Below are 5,898 nucleotides of genomic sequence, written 5' to 3' on the forward strand. Positions count from 1 at the left end.
CGAATTGGGCCGGTGGCGCCGAAGAAGTTACCACCGGAGACCAGGGTCCAGTGGCTAGAGCCGGGCCCAACGGCTATTGCCGAGTACCTTCCTCCGATGCAGGAAGAAGGTGTGTTCAGTCCCGCGGAAATCGTACGGCGGGTGCCGAATTTACCAGTGGCCAGCCGGGTCCAGGAGCTAGAGCCGGATTTGTCGGCTACTGCCGGGTAACCTACTTTGGATGCGGGTGCTGGGGTGGTCGGCCCCGCGGAAATCGGACGGCAGGCGCCGAAGATACCAGCGGCGAGCCGGGTCCCGGAGCTAGAGCCGAGCCCATCGGCTATTGTTGAGTAGCCGTCTTTGCCGGCAGAGCTGGCGTTTTCAGTCTCGTCGAAATCAGACGGCGGGCGCCGAAGTTAACAGCGGCTAGCCGGGCCCCAGAGCTAGAGCCGGACCCAGGGACTAAAGCCCAGCGGTGTGCTTCCGGTTGGGCGTTTGCGTTTTCAGTCTCGCGGAAATCGGACGGAGGGCGCCGAAGTTACGTTTTGCCAGCCGGGTCCAGTAGCTAGAGCCGGGCCCGGGGACTAGAGTCCCGCGTCGGCCTCCGACCCAAGTGCTTCTGTTTTCAATCTCGTCCAAATCGGACGAGGGGTACGGAAACGGCACAACTTAACCCGGGTCCAGGGGCTAGAGCCGGGCCCGGCGACTAGAGTCCCGCGTCGGCCTTCGGCCCAAGTGCTTCCGTTTTCAATCTCGTCCAAATCGGATGGAGGGTACCGAAACGGCGAAACGTAACCCTGACTCCCTTGCAAGTGCCTGGTCCGGTAACCCTATTGTCCTTCAAGGCTCTCAGACCTGAAAGGAATTGGGAGGCAAGTTCGGCATTCTGGCCGAAATCGAGCGCCGGAGTGTACCTTTTTCCAGAACTGGGACATGGTACATCAGGGGTTTTCGTGCTTAGACCACAGCACAGCGAGAGCTGGGCGACCATTTGAGCTCAATTTGCACGAAGTGACGACATCACCTTGACCCATTCGATATATATAGGGGAGACCTGGTGTCTGTGGCACCTTTCTCGTGGGTAACCTGCTGTCTTAGGGGACCATGCGAGGGAGACTACTGACAACTACCTGCGTCTTGGCGACATTCTAAGTCTCGTTGTTGCCAGAGGGAAGGAGCAAATGTTTTCCATTGTTTTGGTGCGTTGGCTACTTTCCCTTCCCCCATTCCACGGTGCTGGTTCTCGGTTCCGGTGCGGTAGCGAACTGTTTGCCGCAGACGTTTACCGGAGTAAATGGGGAACCAGCCTTTTACCTGTCGCGGGGTACATATGCCGAGGTATTTGGAGTCCGGTGTGTGAGTGACCGACCATTGCGTTCTGTTAGACATACGTAACATTAGGCGAAGGCGGCCCTCCTTGCACATGTCGTGTGGTTCCAGAGCCAGGCATCTCGGGTCCGGTGTGCGCGTGCGACCGATCTTGTTCATGTGTTAGACATACGTAACAGTGGGCGAAGACGGTCGGCGAAACTCGCGCATGTCGTGTGGTCCGAGATGGCCTTCCATGCACATTAGATATAGCTATATAAAGGGGGGAGACTCGGTGGCTGGCTGACAACTACCGGCGTCTTGGCGACATTGTGTCTCGTTGTCGCCAGAGAGAAGGAGCAAATGTATTCCATTGTTTTGGTACGTGGGCTCCTTTCTCTTCCCCCACTGTTAGGGCGCTGGTTCTCGGTTCCGGTGCGGTAGCGAACTGTTTGCCGCAGACGTATACCGGAGTAATTGGGGAACCAGACGGTGTTTTGCCTGTCGCGGGATTGGATCACAGGTTCTGGGTTCCGGTGCGGTTGCGAACTGCTTCTCGTTCACCGGCGCCAATGGGGAACCTGCCTGTCTGTCGCGGGGCAAATGCCACATAGGCTGAGGTATTTGGAGTCCGGTGTGTGAGTGACCGACCATTGCGTTCTGTTAGACATACGTAACATTAGGCGAAGGCGGCCCTCCTTGCACATGTCGTGTGGTTCCAGAGCCAGGCATCTCGGGTCCGGTGTGCGCGTGCGACCGATCTTGTTCATGTGTTAGACATACGTAACAGTGGGCGAAGACGGTCGGCGAAACTCGCGCATGTCGTGTGGTCCGAGATGGCCTTCCATGGACGTTAGATATAGCTATATAAAGGGGGAGACTCGGTGGCTGGCTGAACCTACTACCGGCGTCTTGGCGACATTGTGTCTCGTTGTCGCCAGAGAGAAGGAGCAAATGTATTCCATTGTTTTGGTGCGTGGGCTCCTTTCTCTTCCCCCACTGTTAGGGTGCTGGTTCTCGGTTCCGGTGCGGTAGCGAACTGTTTGCCGCAGACGTATACCGGAGTAATTGGGGAACCAGACGGTGTTTTGCCTGTCGCGGGATTGGATCACAGGTTCTGGGTTCCGGTGCGGTTGCGAACTGCTTCTCGTTCACCGGCGCCAATGGGGAACCTGCCTGTCTGTCGCGGGGCAAATGCCACATAGGCTGAGGTATTTGGAGTCCGGTGTGTGAGCGACCGACCATTGCGTCTTGTTAGACATACGTAACTTGCAGGCGAAGGCGGCCCTCCTCGCACATGTCGTGTGGTTCCAGAGCCCAGGCACCTCGGGGTCCGGTGTGCGCGTGCGACCGATCTTGTTCATGTGTTAGACATACGTAACAGTGGGCGAAGACGGTCGGCGAAACTCGCGCATGTCGTGTGGCTCGAGAATTGCCTTCAATTCCTCCCTGGAGTGAGTAGTTTGTTTCGGCAGCAGCTCTCTCTCCACACAACCCCCCATCATCCTCCTTCCCGCAAGAGCATGATCCCGATGCTCGATGCAAACTGAGAACTGTCACTGCACACGCTGCGGCATCTCGGGTCCGGTGCGCGAGGCGAACTTGCATTCTGCTAGACATACGTAGCATTAGGCGAGAGCGCCCGTAATCGCGCACGTCGTGAGGCTCGAGAGGCCTTCAAAGCAGCGCCTCTGTATTGTGTCACGACGATTCCTTCCGATCTCCGTGCGATCACTTCTCCAGCCTACGACTGCACATCGAGTCAGCTATCGATCGGTCTGTGTGCATGGGAACAGAGCACCAACCTTCTTCCATGTCATGGGAAGGCTGAACAAAAACACTGTGGCGTCGCCTCTCTCCACCAACGAGGAGGCGACAAACCACACGGCACCTCGGATGCATTTCCGACGGTTCCTTTCATATAAAAGGGGTGACGCCGAGGAAAATAAGACTCGCGTCCCTACCAAAACGAAAAAGACCACCACCACCACCTACTCACTTACTACTGCTCCTCCTCCTGTTTTTCCAGCTTGCCGTGTTGAATGACGACAATGACGAGCAGGAGTAATCTCGGCGGGGTAGTTATGATCGTTCGTCCACGCGGAGTAACTGCTCTCCTCCGCCTCTGTTCGTCTAACGTATCGACATAACGCCATACTGTCGGGCTGCTAGAGAGTCCATAGTGAGATTTAACTTGCAAAGCAGGATTAAAACGCAAAACCGAGGGGAGCGAGGGGTGTGTGTGTGTGTGTGTGTCTTGTGTACTATATATCAGTAGTACTGTTGAGCTACCTGGTTGATCCTGCCAGTAGTCATATGCTTGTCTCAAAGATTAAGCCATGCATGTGTAAGTACAAGCCGAGTTAAGGCGAAACCGCGAATGGCTCATTAAATCAGCTATGTTTCATTGGATCTGTAAACCCACTTACTTGGATAACTGTGGTAATTCTAGAGCTAATACATGCATCACGTCTCTGACCGCAAGGGAAGAGCGCTTTTATTAGTTCAAAACTGGTCGGGCCTCGGTCCGTTAACCCACCCGTGGTGAATCTGAATAACTTTTTGCTGAGCGCACGGTCTCCGCACCGGCGCCGCATCCTTCAAGTGTCTGCCTTATCAGCTTTCGATTGTAGGTTATGCGCCTACAATGGCTATAACGGGTAACGGGGAATCAGGGTTCGATTCCGGAGAGGGAGCCTGAGAAACGGCTACCACATCTAAGGAAGGCAGCAGGCACGCAAATTACCCACTCCCGGCACGGGGAGGTAGTGACGAAAAATAACGATGCGAGACTCATCCGAGGCCTCGCAATCGGAATGAGTACACTTTAAATCCTTTAACGAGGATCTATTGGAGGGCAAGTCTGGTGCCAGCAGCCGCGGTAATTCCAGCTCCAATAGCGTATATTAAAGTTGTTGCGGTTAAAAAGCTCGTAGTTGGATCTCAGTTCCGGACTGACGGTACACCGCCTGGTGCTTACTGTCACGCTCCGAACAGCTAACTAGCCCCGCCGGCTCGCACGGGGTGCTCTTCATCGAGTGTCCCGAGTGGCCGGCACGTTTACTTTGAAAAAATTAGAGTGCTCAGAGCAGGCTACTTTAATGGCCTGAATGTCTATGCATGGAATAATGGAATAGGACCTCGGTTCTATTTTGTTGGTTTTCGGAACCTGAGGTAATGACTAATAGGAACAGGCGGGGGCATTCGTACTGCGACGCTAGAGGTGAAATTCTTGGACCGTCGCAAGACGAACTACTGCGAAAGCATTTGCCAAGGATGTTTTCATTAATCAAGAACGAAAGTTAGAGGTTCGAAGGCGATCAGATACCGCCCTAGTTCTAACCATAAACGATGCCAACTAGCGATCCGCCGGCGTTATTCCCATGACCCGGCGGGCAGCTTCCGGGAAACCAAAGTCTTTGGGTTCCGGGGGAAGTATGGTTGCAAAGCTGAAACTTAAAGGAATTGACGGAAGGGCACCACCAGGAGTGGAGCCTGCGGCTTAATTTGACTCAACACGGGGAACCTCACCAGGCCCAGACACCGGAAGGATTGACAGATTGAGAGCTCTTTCTCGATTCGGTGGGTGGTGGTGCATGGCCGTTCTTAGTTGGTGGAGCGATTTGTCTGGTTAATTCCGATAACGAACGAGACTCTGGCCTATTAACTAGTCGACGGATCTCCAGCAATTGGTGTCCAGTTCGCAACTTCTTCTTAGAGGGATTAGCGGCAATTCTAGCCGCACGAGATTGAGCAATAACAGGTCTGTGATGCCCTTAGATGTTCTGGGCCGCACGCGCGCTACACTGAAGAGATCAACGTGTTCTCCCCCTCCGAGAGGAGCGGGTAACCCGTTCAATCCCCTTCATGATAGGGATTGGGGCTTGCAATTGTTTCCCATGAACGAGGAATTCCCAGTAAGTGCAAGTCATCAGCTTGCGCTGATTACGTCCCTGCCCTTTGTACACACCGCCCGTCGCTACTACCGATTGAATGATTTAGTGAGGCCTTCGGACTGGCGCTCTTGGATGTTCTACCCCTCGCGTCTCGGCGCAAGGGGTTCTCGCCTCGAGCTGACGGAAAGATGTCCAAACTTGATCATTTAGAGGAAGTAAAAGTCGTAACAAGGTTTCCGTAGGTGAACCTGCGGAAGGATCATTACAGTTTGTGACGCGAGAGCTGCAACCATCGGCTCGTCGTCGTCGTTCGAGTATTCTTCAATGCGAAGAAGGCAAGGGTAGCCTTGGGAGCCGCACCCAATTGCCGTGGGAAAGGAGAAAGCGGATAAACGGCGGGGAGATCAACACCCACTGTGAGACAATAACAGGTCTGTGATGTCGGACTGACATGACATGTCAGTCAGTCCGACCGGCGCAGGTCACAGTCCTAGCGCCGTATACTGCTTTAGAGTCATCTGTTGGGGCTCGCGACACCCGTCACCGACATCTTTCTTCCTTGTCCCCGGTCGCTCAGTGGCTTCCGGCACCCACACCATAGAGAGAAAGCAGCAGGCGAAGACGCTACTGCTCCTCTCGTTGACAGGGCCGGCGCCTGCTACTCTGGCGGCGTCTAGTGCTGGGTTTTCCTTGACACGCTTCCCAGTGGGCCCCT

The 5,898-nt window shown here is 54.7% G+C and overlaps 1 non-coding gene across 1 annotated transcript; it reads left to right on the plus strand.

Annotated features, from left to right (window-relative positions):
* The first annotated feature begins 3,576 nt into the window (after nt 1-3,576).
* On the plus strand, nt 3,577-5,448 carry LOC138362498 (small subunit ribosomal RNA). Its single transcript, XR_011227720.1, has one exon. It is a non-coding gene; the product is annotated as a small subunit ribosomal RNA (ribosomal RNA).
* The last annotated feature ends 450 nt before the right edge of the window (nt 5,449-5,898 follow it).

This window comes from Procambarus clarkii, unplaced genomic scaffold (genome assembly GCF_040958095.1).
Source record: "Procambarus clarkii isolate CNS0578487 unplaced genomic scaffold, FALCON_Pclarkii_2.0 HiC_scaffold_1912, whole genome shotgun sequence".
NCBI lineage: Eukaryota > Metazoa > Arthropoda > Malacostraca > Decapoda > Cambaridae > Procambarus > Procambarus clarkii.